This window comes from Rhea pennata, chromosome 11, assembly GCF_028389875.1.
Source record: "Rhea pennata isolate bPtePen1 chromosome 11, bPtePen1.pri, whole genome shotgun sequence".
In the NCBI taxonomy this organism is placed as follows: domain Eukaryota; kingdom Metazoa; phylum Chordata; class Aves; order Rheiformes; family Rheidae; genus Rhea; species Rhea pennata.
The window spans coordinates 51,890-67,472 of NC_084673.1; the positions used below are offsets into that span (position 1 = coordinate 51,890).

The 15,583-nt window shown below is 40.8% G+C and overlaps 1 protein-coding gene across 1 annotated transcript in view; it reads left to right on the plus strand.

Annotated features, from left to right (window-relative positions):
- Positions 1-243: 243 nt before the first annotated feature.
- Positions 244-15,583, plus strand: part of ZC3H12B (zinc finger CCCH-type containing 12B) — a 70,400-nt gene continuing 55,060 nt past the window's right edge. Inside the window, exon 1 of the mRNA XM_062584501.1 lies at positions 244-376. The gene's annotated coding sequence lies outside the window, so the exon portion shown is untranslated. The remainder of the gene's footprint in view (positions 377-15,583) is intronic.

The window sequence follows — 15,583 nt, forward strand, 5'->3', positions numbered from 1 at the left end:
TTTCTCCCCATCCTCTAGAGCCCCGGAGCACCTCCTGTCGCACCCCCCCCCCCGCCCTCTCCTGGCCACAGTACACCGCTCTTCCCCGGCCCGGCCCCAGCACGTTCTTGCGTGCTGCCCGAAACATGACCGATTGGAAGTGTACCACTCCCGACATGCTTCACGAAGCAATATGGCCGACCGGAAGTCTAGTGCCTGTGCAGTAGCGCTTCCCGCATACCGCGTAAAATAAACATGGGCGCCCGGAAGCCTAGTGGCGGAAGACTATCGTTCCCGGCAATCTGCGGGGTGCGCCGACCATCTTTGTCGCTACAGTTACTGTGCTGCGTCCCGTCACCCAAATACCGTCCGACGCCCCTCCCGCGACCGTCCTCGGGTGAGTTCCGACGCTGCCTCTATTTCCCCCTTCTCCGCAATCCTGCCTGTGGTTCCCCTGCAATCGCTCCTCCTCCTCCCAGACACGATCCCCATGTGGCCCAGGACGTCCCTCTCCTTCCCCTGTTCACGCCTTTCTTCCCCACTCTCTATGGCTCCGGTGCACAGCTGTTCGGCCCCGGTCCTCGTGCACGTTCACCCTCGGGACCGGGCAGGTGCAACCCGTTTTCCTGTGCAGTACTACCCCTTTGGCACCCGAGGGCAGCAGTGGGTGCGGCTGAGCCTTGCGCTCTCTGCTTTGCGGTGGCACGCCGCTTTTCCCGTTGCGGAGGAAGGCGTGAGCCCGCCGGACGGCGTGCGCATGCGCCCCCCCCCCCCCCCCGCGCTCCCAGCTGTTTGAACGCTCGGCGGCGAGCGCGGGGGAGGGGTTCTCCCGGCAGCAGCGGTCTTGAGATTCCTGCTTGCAGCAGTGACCTGAATGGTCTTCACAGACCAGTCACTTGCGTAATATTTTCCAGGCTGTGATGGGGACAACAGTTAGTGAAGGTGTGCCAGGGAGGCGCTGATGCCCGTCTGCTCGGGCACGCGCAGTTAACGTTGCCTCTTGCTGCCGTTTTTCCGTGTCGAGCAGTGTAGTTTCGGTGCGGCTCTGTGATTTTCACAAACAACATCAGACGCACCGAGGCTGCACAGAGCATCCTTAGGATTCTGGGGCAGTGATGGGGAAGGCTGCTCGCGGTGCTGGCTGTGAGCGCCAGGGGTGGTGGCAGCGCGGCTGGCTGCGCGACTTCCGCAGTTCCTCCAAGCTGGAAGTGCCGCAGTCAGCGCTGCCTGCAGTGCGCATGCGCGAAGTTTTGGGCCGCATGCGCACTGCGCGCGGTTGCATGCGCGCTGGGGTGGGGTCCCTCGCGCATGCGCGCGTCGCGCGCCCGCAGCACCGTGCCGCGCGGGGAGGTGGGGGACGGCCCTGAGGCGTGGCGGGGGCAGGGGCGGCGGAGCTGGGGTCGCGCGCATGCGCAGCCGGCTGCTGGCGTTGCCGCAGTGCGGCCGGTAGCGGGCAGCGCGGAGCGTCCGCCTTGTCTGCTTGTTTGCGCGTGTCTGACGGGGTGATGTGAGTGTCCGTCAAGGGCCTGAGATGAGTTTTTGGCGTTATGTAAAATCGTTTTTTTCCTGCTGTCTTTATTTGGTGAGGTTATGAACAGAAACCAGGAGACTAGTGATTGTGAGAAGAAGACGTTTGGGTTGATGCCATAGTAGCCAAATGAAGACACCAAAGATGTGGAGTTGTCTGAGAGGACAGGGTACAGAGCTGCCCATTATGGATTTTGTGGTAGAGAAGTGAAAGTGGCAAGGTTGTATGTGCAAGCTCGGAGGGGTAGGAGAGAGGAGCTGATCAAAAACAACCATGAAAGACTGAGAAGAGTAACGGGGGGAAGATGGATAAGCACCTTTGGAGATACGGTGGGAAATCAGGCTGGAGGTTATGTTATTCCACGGTGTGTTTTTAAGAAGAGCAGGAGGTCCTGAAAGTAGGAGAGGAAAAACAAAAAGCACCAGGGCTCTTCAGGAAGGTGCTTTTAGGAGGTCCCAGGCTTGTTCCACTTTCTGTCCCATTCCTGGTGAATCCTCAACAGAGAAGAGTTGAGCCTGCAGACAGGGATGTACAGGTTCTCCGCAGGCAGCAGAGGTTGAAATGGATCCCTTGGCAGCAAGGAGGGCAGTGATACTGGTTGCTAAGAAAAGTTTGGCCTAATAAAGAGTGTGGGATTAATCTATGCTTAGAAACAAAACAGGGTAAAATGTTGCTGCAGAAAATAGGACACTTATGAGGATCTTGAGGATGAGAGGAGGGACCATGATGGTCCATAAGCGATTTAAAGATTTGTTTAAAGTTATACTGTAGTTTGAGATTACCTGTGAGAAATTAAGATCAGATGCAAGGGGAGAGGTTTGGGTGCGTGTCTCAGGAAAGCAAAGATTCCTCTCTTGGTCTGGTTTTAGGCTAAAGGTTGCTTTTTAGTGTTACAAGATTTTTTTTGCTGTTTCTGCTTGCAGATTGTCTTGTCCCTTCACATTCCTGCTGTTACTGGGAGGCTTGTGGAGAAAGGAATTAAGATGTTAGAGGGTGAATGTGTATCATATGCTGCAGTGACTTTGGGTCCTCAGTTCACATTTAAAATAATGCTCCTTCTGTCAGACTGCCTGTTTCTCAGTGATACTGTGATAGCAGTTGTGCCTAGGTTTTTGAGGAAACGTTTTGAATTAAGCTAAAGTAAATGGATTGTATACATTTCTAGAGTAAGATGCTTTCAAAGTACATGGGAAATAGCATGGGTTTTGATGTAGAGGTCAGAGGTCCTTTGAAGTCTTAGGGCTTTGTCAGATAATGCTGTATGTGTTTTTAATTGTACAGCCAGCTATTGATCAGGCTGTGCTTAAAATGTCTTCTTTAGTCTTTGAGGTTGCTGTTTTGTTACATGTTCTTCAGTTGCATCATTTTTTAGTATAGGAAATTTACCGTATGTATTTTAGTCCTCAGGTGACTTTTTTTTTCTTCTGGCTCTAAGAAATAACGAATATAACCTATTGACAGCAAATTGGGCTGAAGTAAGCTCTCCTAGGTGCAAATGCTTGGCTTTTTTAATGACTCCTTTTGACACTAGGATGCAATGTGAGATTAAAGAGGCCAGATAAATTCCAATTTTATATATTTTCTGCTTTTTTCAGCAGTTCAGAACGTGTGTGTCATTGGGTTTGAATTTCAGTAGGCTTAGTCTCCATCCAGAAAAGTATTATTTCAAACTGACTTGTGGCGTTGTGTTCAGATCTTGTTTCAGAGCCATAAGGAAGTGCTGAGCTGTAAGAATGTTTCAATGCAATGTGCTTTTCTTGTTCTCAGTTCCACTACAGCTCACCTGAAAATAAGTAGTGTAATATCTCATATTCAGCGCCCCTGTCTACAGGGCTTGGGCTGGCTGGGTCAGAATGTCACCGTCTACATGGCGTTCCCAGGCCTTTCTGCTGCTGCCAGTGCTTCCTGTCAACAGTTCTGTGCAGGAGGTATGGTGAATGTGCCAGCTGCTCAGACCATTTCACCTGGCCTTTTCCCCTCTGCAGTCAAGCAGTGTGCTGGCAGCCTGTGTTTTCTACAGCTCTCTGCACGAGCATTTCAGGAGCTATATTGGACTGGCTTGTGAGCTTCTGTTTGGCTTTTGGCAATGCAGATCACCTGTGACTGTGGATCAGGGACCTTTTCCTGCTGATTGCTGATAGACTGAGTTTTGTCAAGTACCTTTTGTATTTTTTGGAGGGCACTGTAAATATAAATCAGTTGGTCAAATGGTAATATTACTCCCACGTCATAATAGCTCTTCAGAATATTCAGTGAAGCAATCATTTAAGATCTGCCAAACTTGCAATTGTGAGTTTGCCATCACTCTGTGAGATGCTGTTTTCTAAGGTGTTGATGGTGAGAAAGGAGAGCTTTATTTGTGACATGACAATAATATAAATTGTATTGTTATTTATGGTGAACATTTAGATAACCACGATTTTAAGATGCTACCCTCACCGTTGTTTCAGACAATTTTATTTTTATGTATGCTGCTTTTTAAAGGTTTTGGAAAAAGAATACCAAGGGAAGAAATGCTGGAAATGCAAACAAGAAAATTTTTATCAAGGATATAAGGCAGCGAAGACAAATGAGCAACTGATACCTCAAATGACTAATCTTCCCTCTTTCTGCAAGAAATTGTGCTAAAGGAGGTAAAGAAACTGGATCCAAACTATGTTGGTACAATCTGTGGTAGTTTGAGACAAGATTGGTGCTCTGTGATCTAGCTGTGTTTATTTTGGGCTAATAAGGTGTAGAAATTGCTGGTGTTTATGAGACGTGGTAATTGGTATTTGATAGTTTGTTTTCATACAACCTGTTCTTGTAGCGAGTCGGTTTATATTAGAACCCTGCTGTGTTTAGTATTAACTGAGCTGGTTGGTTCAGTGATGAAGCACCCACAAACATCATTGCTCTCCTTTCCCTGTCCTTCTTCCCCTGAGATAAGTGTATGAAAAAGTATGAATTGTTCACTTTGTTATACCTTAGTAGCATTCATTACTTATAGAGTATTGCAGGAAGTTCTTTGGTACTTTCTGAGATGCATCTTCTTGTTTTAGCAGTGTTCTCTTACTTAATGATTAGTTTTCACTAATTTCTTGGATAGTCACTGAGTGTTTTCCACTGGGAAAACAGTTTAAATGAATGTTTGTCAGTGTTAGTGTAGTTTCTGTCAGTGGTGACAGACAGCAATGAGAACCAAAATTCAGACACAAAACCTAACTTTTAGCTGGTCTTGTTCAAACAAATACCAAGGCTCGTGCAGAAGGATTTTCTTTGGTTCTTACTTTCCCAGGTGTAGAGCAAAGCCAGGGGATATGGATGTTCTCCTAACCCATCCAAGCTTCATGTCAGAATCATCCAAACAGGTACACATCTTTGTGTTACTATGAATTACTACTGTGCCTTACTATCAGAACAACGCGTGTTTTTAAAATTCAGCAGAAAAAGTCTCAGAATTGTATTGTACTTTCTTGCATTGCTTTTTATTAATGTAATAGTAAACTGTTATCTTTTGATCAACATTTGGTTTGAGGACTTACAATCTCTTGTCATGTTTGTATGTTTTATATTATGCTCTTCTTGCAGGAATAAATAGTATATTTACTCTTATCCTTTCTTTCCTTTAACCTCCTTGCCACCTGCATTAATCTGTATTGTTTTTACAACCTCTAATCTTAACAAATAGCCAAATAAAATGACAATTAAAGGCAAACTCAGTGTGTCTCTATGTAGTTCAAACCCTTTGAAGGCAAAGCAAATATCCTACTATGGTTTGTTATATTTCTGGGCTAACTCGGAAAGTTCCTCATGACATTTTGCGTTTGTGTTATTTCTGTAGTTTGATGACTTTGAAAGTTTAAGCCTCAAACTAGGAAACAGATTTTGTCATTTCTATTGAAAGTAATCTGATGATAAATATTGCAGTGGAAAATTTTCTTACACCTTCGCAGTAGTGAATTTTCTTAGTTTTTCTCCATAGTCTTGTAATATTTTTCCCCAGTTAGATCTTGTTTAGCAATAGCAGTGATGTACAGTACTTATGCGAGTCACTGGTTAACAAATAAGATATTCTTGTTATTTGTAATTTCTTCTTTTTTTGTGTTGTCACCGTGCCTAGCAAAAATTTTGCGTTAAGTTGTAGAACAACGGGAAAAATCCATTTTGTCACAGATACATTGTCTAAAGGGGAAACTGAATTCATGGTAAACATTTATTTTTTTGGAGGTGAGGGATGCAGGGCGGGATTGCATCTGTCACAAAAAATTGAGGAGTTGAAAATAGATGAGTGAAGTATAAATGTTGCTAATTTATTTGTGTAGAGCTGACCATCTGCTTGTTACAGGATAAAGATATCTGGGGAGAGAGCAGTGTTTCCTGGCCTAGGGATTTTGGTTTCACTTCTGTATCTGTCTGTATCATCCGTGGATTTTTGAACCTCCTTGGCCTTGCAAAGAAGAAGAAAATAATTAACATATTTATTTAATCAGGACCACCATATTGCTTTAATCATACAGCCATAGCGTGATGTTACTATAGGGGTATGTTAGCCTTAACTATGTCTTCTCACAGTCTCATAGTAGTTTTTTTCAGATAATAGTTAACTCCAAGGTCTCTGGGTTTAGAACAATTAGTTTGCAGATAACGTTCCAGGAAATCCATAGATATCATTTCTAAACTGACGATATACATTCCCATTTTGAATCTCACTCATATACAAAATTTTGTATGAAATCCAATTCCCATTTCTGTGGTAAGTGCCTACTCTGTTATGTTGAAAAACAACTGTCTGCCACTTCCAGGGAGGTGGAATACACACCCTCACAGGATGCAGGATTCAGGGCCCTTTTTCCTGTAAGGCTTTTGATAGTATTATTCTTCAAAATGAATATCTGATGCTGGGGCTTGGCTCACACAGAGCAGAGGAGTCTGGAACTTCTGAGGTTTAATCTTGCTTATGACTGACCCCAGGTAACTTTGCTTCTCCTTTTTGATGTCTTTTCTCAATGATACAGTGACATAGTCACCTTTTGCTTAACCAAATCACCAAGCCTAGCGCATGCCCAACAGCAATTTCCGCTCTCATTACCATCTGTTCTACTGTTATGTCAAAATAGATAGTAGTACTGTGCAATAGGGATTGTCTTTTGATTTATTTCCTAATGTGCCAAACAGTCCTGAATGCTGCATAGACGCCACTGGAGACTTGATTAGTGCCTGTGATGGATTTCAGTGATGAAAGGTGATAATAATATTTAGGACTTTATTCCCTTTCATGGGTTGCAGCACCTTCAAATCGGTAACAGTCCTTAATGATTTCAGTGAATACAGTTATCTGCAACTATCACATCTATAAATCATACTGTTAGTTCCTGTAGGAAAAAAATGACACCTGTATCTGTGTTTAGTGTTTCATAAAGCATGTGGGATAGATAAAGAAGATAAATTTTTCATGAAGAACTATTTTATTCTGGATGTCATGTCACACAGATTTTAGATATGTTTTCCTTGTGTTCTCCACTTTGTCAATCAGAAGTCTCTGGTATACACGTGAGCAGGAAAAAATAAGTTGTTTTCTGTTGGGAGGAAGTGTATTTATGAAGGAGAATGAAAGAAGAAGCAAAGTAGCTTATCGAAGTAATTTGGTTTGCCAGTTTCCTGTGTTATTTTACATTAAAAAAAAATCAACATCAGAGCAAGCAGGTATGAGTATCCTACATGTAATACTGAGGAATTATCAAAGGTGACCTGAAACTAGGGCAAGACAAAGAACAAGTAAACTGAGAGAGAACTTGCTTGGAAGAAGTCTGCTGTTAGAATAGGGCTTTTTCTTACTGGAGTATAATATAATCAAATAATGTTTGATCACCCACCTTCCTTGAGCTTAAACTAGTGATTTACACTTCATTGAAATTCAATATTATTTATATTTTCCTGAACGTTGTCAAATACCATTTTGCTTCCGTGTCAGTCTGGATTCATATAGCAATGACACACAAAATTTATGAGAGTATTATTAATTTCCAGAAAGAACTTGATAATGGAGTGCCTCAGTCCATGCACTGACATTGCCTTGCTGTGTGATCTTGTTCTTATCACTTCTCCTGAGTTTCCATTTTTGTCATCTGCAAAATGTGGTTTATATTATGTCTGTATCATAGGATAGCAACATAATCAAGTACAGCCCATCACACTAGTAATTCCTGGAGCCTTTGAAACCTCAGACCCCATCTCCTCTAGTGACAGTGCCACACTGATATTTGTTGAACTTCTATGCCTCTTTTGCCACTGTAATCATTTTCCCTTTATGGGCTGGTCATTTACATCCTTCAGGTCTGATTCTTCTTTATATATCTGTCCCCTTTCTTGTCACTGTTTCTCCCCCATACATGTGATACTTTGATTCTAGCAGTTTCCTTGACTTTTCAAGTTCCCTGCCCTTCTCCTGAAATGTTGAGTCCCTCTCTAAGAAGACAAAAACCTGACTGTTCGCAGTCCTTTCATCTCACTTCACTGAAACTTCTTGCAGTTCTTGCAGTCACTTAAAGAAGTATGTCTAGGGTGAGGAAATTATCTATAAATGCCCACAAACAAGTGTGGTACAAGTGTTGTGCTCCCTGTTCCCTGTGCTAGTAGCAGCTCTATGTGTTCCTGTAAACTGTCCTCTGATGTTCTTCTGCTCTCTGTCTCTCTCCAAGTTGCTTTTTTCTCCATCTGATCTAATTTCTGCAACTGTTGCTTGTTTTATAGTCTTCATTTACCTAGAAAGCAAGCTTTTCCTTTCAACAATGGATTCTGTCATCCTTAAGACCTGAGAGGGCTCAGAATCAGGAGGGAGAAGGTTCTTCTCTTGCAGCATTTTTTCCATGCAGTTAAAATGCACACAAACTCCAAGCTTGGGAATAGTTGAATTAATTTTTCTTGGCTGACAATGAATGTGGAAAATTTTGGATCAGGACATTAAAAATCCTCATGTTTCAGTTGCTAACCAAAATTGCATTAACTACATTGCTACCTTAACTACAGTAGTTTCCATTAATTCTCCTGCAATATAATGAAACCTATCCTAAAGGAAAACCTGCAACATCAAAAAAAAAAAACAAAACAAAACAAAAAAAAAAAAACCATATCAACAGCAGAAAGAGTTGCTAACAAAGTCTAGTTATATTGATGTGGAAACTTTTAGGACATTTTAAAGTGACTGCTTAAGAAATTAATCCACATTCTAAAAGGAAAGCTGCGCTAATATCTTACAGCTATGGCAAAGAACTGTATTAGCTGCATGAGAGCACAAGGCTAGTGGTTGTTGTGTCCAAACCATTATATTTCAGTTAAAGCATGCTATATTATAATCTGTTTCATAAATGTATCAAGCACCATTTCCAAGGAGTTACATATTGCATCCCTCATGCTATTAGAAGGCCTCTCAAAGGTAGAAATATTCTTCTAATATTCAGTGAAAATTTTTATCTGTGCTTATGCTGATGAAGTCCTTTAGATAAAATTGATCTTTTTCTCTGGCTGATACATATTCAACAAACACTACATACAAACACTAGTGTGTTTGGAAAGAGCAGTCATGTCTTAACTTCCGATTTTCTTTGCAAAGCAATCCAGACTTTTTGTACACAAAATCTCCAGTCTCAGGGTCGTAGTAGCCCTTCTGTTCATCTGTTGCAGTTGAAATTCATCTATTTTGAACGTGGATGACTGGAGCTGTGTGCTATTATGCAAATGATATGTTACAGAGCCTTGAACAATGGTATTAATAGTTCATTATTTCTCTTGAAATACCTTACCAAATACACTCTAGGATCACATTTCTTTTTCACAGTTGCACAATATAATTATCTCAAGGTCCTCTGCGATAGTTTGTTCAGGTCTTTCTTCTGCTCAGTAATTTCAAGTAATAGATTCCCAGTGTTTAGCAGAAATTTTTTGTCCTATCTGTCCAATTTACCTAATAGTATCATATGGGGAATTGTTTCAAGTGTTTTATTGAAATGAAGACAGATGGAATTCACTGTGTTTTCCTTGTCTGGACAATCAGATCTCTTATCAAACAATGAATTGAGTTAGTCTGGGATAATTTAGTTTTGTTAAACTCATTTTTTATTTTGTTCCATTTTCCATTTACCTCCCTATCTTTAATTATTCTTTCCTTGAGAATCTGTCCTAATACCTTGCATAATATGAAAGTCCCAGTAAAATCGCAGATTTTTTGTTTTTCCATTTCTTTTACATGCTAATACCAGACATGGATTTCTCAGGAGAATTGATTAAACCCTTCTCTTTTAACACTAGCTAAAATGTAATAGACTTCCATGTCATTTAATGTGGTTCTGGCTACAAGGCTCGAGATCCTTCTTCATCAGAATAGGGCTGTTTCAGCTCTTAGGTACTGTATTGCTGCTCTTCTCCGCCATAGTCTCCCTGTAATTTGGTATGTGATAAATACGAATAAAGTTTGTTTATAATCACTTTTAGAAGATTTGTTGTTATGTCTGCTGTGTTCTGTGATGGATATTACCTGATCTGCTTAATTTGCGTGAATTTTGAATTTTGCTTTCATCTCAGGTACAGTCATTCCCATGCTTTCTTTAGTAAAGCTGCCTTGTTATTGCCTCCGTGTTCTACATCTTCCTACTGATGTCCCCATATCTTTCTGTTTGTACAGTGAAGAGTTTTTCTGCACGTTTTCTTCCTATAGAATCCGAATTCCAAATACTGTTTGCCTCTTCCATCTTCAGGATTCTGAGCTCTTTATACTTCCCCTTTCTTTGCTCTAGTAGATGAAATTAAGAGCCTTCAAATCATGGACCCTGAGCACATGAATCTGGGATGTGACTTCATCTTTTTTTACCTTTGTTTCTGCCTCATCTGTGTGATGAAAATCATAACCCATAGCTACTTTTAAAGCAGTGCTGTGAGATGCAGTTAACTGTTAGCAAACTATTTCAGAACCTCAAACTAAAAAATGCTTCCACGGCAACTAAGTGCCTTTTTTTGTTTATTTGGCTTCATGGGCTGACAATATTTAGAATCAATTTTAATTAAAGGAGCTGGAAAAAGATAGAAAACTGGCCACAGTGGTGAGCAAAAAAAATAACTATGGTAGCAGAGTTTTCTATGAAACTATGAAGCTGCTGGTTAAGAAAAACAGCAGGATTTAGCCTTAGTTTGTTGACAGCAGAAAGAGCACTGAAGCCAAGAGCTGTAAAAGAGTGAAGTTAACAACAAGAGACTTTCTTCATATTGAGTAGTGCTTCTATTATCTTTCTCTTACCAGCTTTGGAAAGTACAGCACTACTCTCTTATTCTCCCTTCCTTTTTTCCATCATGCCTGTACCAAGAACAAACTGTCTAAGAATGGTTTTTAGTGGGAACTGTTTTATGTCAATGTATGGCAGTTCTGTCACTGCTTGGGCGTGGTGATCAGAGGAGGTTCCTAAGGATTGAAAGAGAGCAAATATAACTCCTGTCTTCAAGAAGGGCAAAAAGGAGGTTCTGAGAAAGTAGGGGGAACTACAGGCCAGTCAGCCTCATCAATCACATGGGAAAATGATGGAACAATTAATTCTGGAAACCGTTTCCAAACATGTGAAGAGTAAGAAGGTGTTTGGGAGTAGTGAGCATAGATTTATGGAGTGAAAATCATGCCTGACCAACCTTATAGCCTTCTGTGATAAGATGACTGGCTTAGTGGATGAGGGGAGAGGAGTGGATGTGGTTAGCAAGGCTTTCAACATTGTCTGCCATAACATGCTAATAGACAAGAGGATGAAGTATGGGCTAGATAGGTGGATCTTGAGGTGGCTCAAGAAACTGGCTGAACTTTAGGGCTCAAAGGGTTGTGATTGGTGGTACAAAGTCCAGCTGAAAGCCAGTCACCAGCCATGTCCCTCAGTGTTTGGAACTGGGTCCAATATTGTTTAACATCTTAATTAATGACTTAGACAATGGAACTGAGTGTGCCTTCAGCAAGTTTGCAGGTGATACAAAACTGGGAGGAGTGATTGATAGACTAGATAGGTGTGTTGCCATCCAGTGAGACCTCAAAAGGCTGGAGAAATGAATGGACAGGAATCTGTTGAAATAGAACAAAGGGAAGTGCAAAATCTTATATCCGTGAAGGAATAACCCTATACACCGATACAGGCTGGAAGGTGACAGGCTGGAAAGCAGTTTGGCAGAAAAGGACCTGAGGGTTCTGCAAGCAAGTTGAACAGGAACCAACAATGTGCCCTATGGGAAAGGAGGCCAACCGCTTCCTGGGTTGCATTAGGAAGAACATCTCAGCAGGTGAGGGAGTTGATCCTTCCCCTATGCTCAGCACTGATGAGACCACATCTGGAGTACTGTGTCCAGTTCTTGGCTCCGTAGCAAAAGAGGGATGTGGATGTACTGGAGCAAGCCCAGTGAAGGGCTACAAGGATGGCTAAAAGGCTGGAGCATTTCATATGAGGAGAGGCTGAGAGAGCTGAGACTGTTTAGCCTGGAGAAGAGAAAGCTCAGAGGGGATCTTATCAATGTGTCTAAATGCCTGGTGATGAGGAATAAAGAAGAGGGAGCCAGATTCCATGGAAGAACAAAAGGTCACAAATTGAAATACAAGAAATTCCATTTAAACATATATATATATATATATATATATATATATATATATATATATAAAACAAACAAAAACCCCCCCACTTTTTTACTGTAAAAGTGAACACTGGAACAGATTTCACAGAGACTGGATGAGGTCCTGAGCAACCTGCTCCAGCTAACACTACTTTGAGCCAGAGGGATGGGTTAGACAGTCTGCAGAGGTTCCTTCTGAGATCAACTGTTCTATGATTCTATGAAATAAATCACTATTAGAATCTCTAGCCATGATAATTGGGGGTTATTTTGGCCTTTTAATATACCTCTTTGCTTCAGTGCTTCACTGAACTTCCTCTCAATTCCATAGCTTGGCTATGAAGTATTGTTATAGTTTAACAGAGCTTAATAAAATAAAGTTAGTAATGTAGTATTTGTAAGTTGAACTCTGCAATATGTTGAAGAAGATAACGTACAAGGCAGGATAAGACGGTGCTATATTTCAACAGTGAGTTTTTGGGTGCTGCCATAGGAAATTTATGTTTGTCCAACTGCCCAGTTGCTTCATTTTAAACAGCTGAAATCTTTAACACTCCACAAACAAGCTTTTAGGTTATTTACCTTCTTTCAGGGTGGCTGAGGCAGGAAAATCTTCATTTTGTTTCAACAGATGTTGCATCCTAAAATTCTTTCTGTTGCCATGACTTTTGTGTTCCGACCTCCAAATCTACTCAGTTAATGAATGGCCACTTTTCCTGGATTAGACTATAATTTATGTGCATGTGCAAAAGCTCAGAAATCCCACTTTGGCAAAATACTTAGTAGTATATTTACCTCTGGGACGTATTACTTTTTTGCTCCATTGTATTCCATCAAATCACTAGCTCATGCAGTTTTGAGATATGTTTGCCCACAACCACCCTTAGGGAAAAAAAAACAACTATACCTGCTAAAACTTGAATTTGTTGCAGGCTCTGAAAATACCAGAAAACAAAACAGAACCCATTAAACTTGAGAATTAGTATTCTAAATTGGGCTAAGTTTTCATTTGTACACGTAAACCAGTCTCAGTAAGTTGAAATCATGCTGAAGTTACCCTTCACTTGCAAATGTGGATTGGAAGAAGTTCAGTCATCTAAAATAATAATAAAAAAGAACAGAAAAGCAGAGAAAGAGAAGTAAAAGCTCTTCAAAAATTGTATTCTCAAGTACATGATTCAGAGTGGGTGAAATAGAACCATGTCCAAGTTCAAAGCACTCATTCTTTAGAATGGAACTTCTAAGCTGATCTCATACTAGTGAGGATTCTTAATTGAAAGGGAATGCAGTTTAAAAGGAGCCTGTCCCATCTCTTCGTGTTCTTCTTAGATCTCCTCATCCTGAAATACTCTTTTTTTTCTTTTGTTGTTGTTGTTGTTTGTTGTCTATTATTATTATTATTATTATTATTCTCCTTGTCTTTATCCCTTCAGTGCTGTTTGATCAGAATTAGATGTCATAAGAGAACAAAGAGAAAAAGAGAAAGAGATTGTAAAGGCTGCCCAATGACTGAAGTTTATTTTAAAATAGATATAAGTGATTCAGGTATTTTCATCATTCGGTTTCACAGGTCATTTTCCAACAGTAAAATTCTCCATATCTCTTAAATCTAATTGCTTACTTTTTTGAGGTGGGGTATGGAGATGAGGCAAGGATAAACATCCGTGAGAGTGAGGAAAAACAATAGGTAGATGAAGCAGGACTTTCACAGTCTTCTATATGAAGGGGCCAGTGTAGAGGTACAAGCTGTTAATGGGAAAATCACGTGGTATAATGTAGAGTATGTTAGATGTCAGTATCAGAAGAAAGAATAATGTTCCTGAGGACAGAATAAAAATAGAAAAATAGATTTATGGGAAAGGCTGAAATAAGGTTCTTTATTAGTTAGAATCAGTTGTCATAAAGGAACATAGCCTCTTGGGAGAACGGAGGCTAACTGCCATATCCTAAACTGAGATAAAGGTGACCTAGTGCCACCTCTCTGTTTGATGTTCTTCAATATTTAAAGGGAAGTGCTGTGCTTTTTCTGCCCCCACATAGAAAAAGTCAAGTGCCTTATCCTTCTGTATCTCAAGATCTGACGTACCTTCAGACTTCTGCCTTAGGGGCAGGAGAGGAGGGCACCACACCTGCTAATACCCAGGACAAGACGCTGCTCTGTGAAGTACAGTCTCTGCTTTTTGAAGTTTTTGGAAAACAAGATTTAAGGAGAAGCCCCACTTTGCTGCAGGACTATGAGCTCTGAGCTGATCATTATGTGCATTGTGTTCCAGGCAGAACAAGAATAACAGGCCATTTCTGGGAAGGGTGAATTCTGAGTGTCCCTGCAAAGCTCTCTAGGGACAGGTATATGTGACATGAGTAAGAGTTAAAGATGCCAGCTGGCAAAACCCAGCTGGTCCTGATGCTTCAAAATCAATAGAATTGCTAGTGGTAATGAGCTACAGACTTACAGGGCTCTGTTCTGGTTTGTTATGGTCTGCATTTTATGGTTACGCAAGGTTACACTGGAAGTCGGAAGAATTCTCTTAGCTCTTGGGCTCCTGGGGAGCACAAGCCGTGTAATGAACGCCAAAGAGCTTAATTGTGTTTTTTTAACAGTTGCTAATCTGTGTAAGGGAGCATAGTTGAGAATTCATGTTCTATGCAGCGTGTGCCCTGGATAACATGGCAATATCCCTGTCCTTTCTCGGTAAACTGCAGCCAAAGGCAATGTCTCTTTGGTCTTTATTTTGCTGTTAAATTCAGATTATTCTGATCAATGTTTATTGTGCTGCATGTCTTAACAAAAGCACATGGCTGCTTTTCTAATTCTGCTGTGTTTCTGAGTTGTGAAGTGATTGTTAGTGTTGACACTTAGCATATCAGTGTTGGATTTCAGAGCTAACTCATCTCTGCTGAAGAGTTACATTCCACATTTCACTGCAAATGAGATAATCTATTTATATCTGTTTTTCTTAATTTAATTTAATAAAAATAGGCATAAAGCTGAGAACTTTTCAAGCATTGTATTTTGAAATGTTACATTTGTACTGATGATTCAAAAATACTAAATAGAAATTAATAACTATCCCATTGGATTATACAAAGGACTCACCCTATTATGTTAAGTTTCTGTGGAAACTCTCTGGTTTATGAAGAAAAAAAAAAAGCTTTTGCCATCTGAAGATCTGGTTGATAGCCTTGTTAGAATATTAGAATGTCGTATTTTCTTTATTTTTGTTTAACTATAGTTGCAGCTTCAATTGGACAAGTTAGCTTAGAACAATAAAGCTGGACAAAGGTATTTTGAATAATTGGGTAAGTCTTCAGTGTAGAATAATATAAGATAGTAGATCTTTTTTAAGCCTGGCTTCCACTGGCTTCATTTCAGAGAGGGACCTTAAAGGGTCCTTAAAAGGATGGGAACAAGAGAAGGGGTTTTGGAAGAACGACAAAAAAAGTGAATTATTTTACATGCTGAGTTAT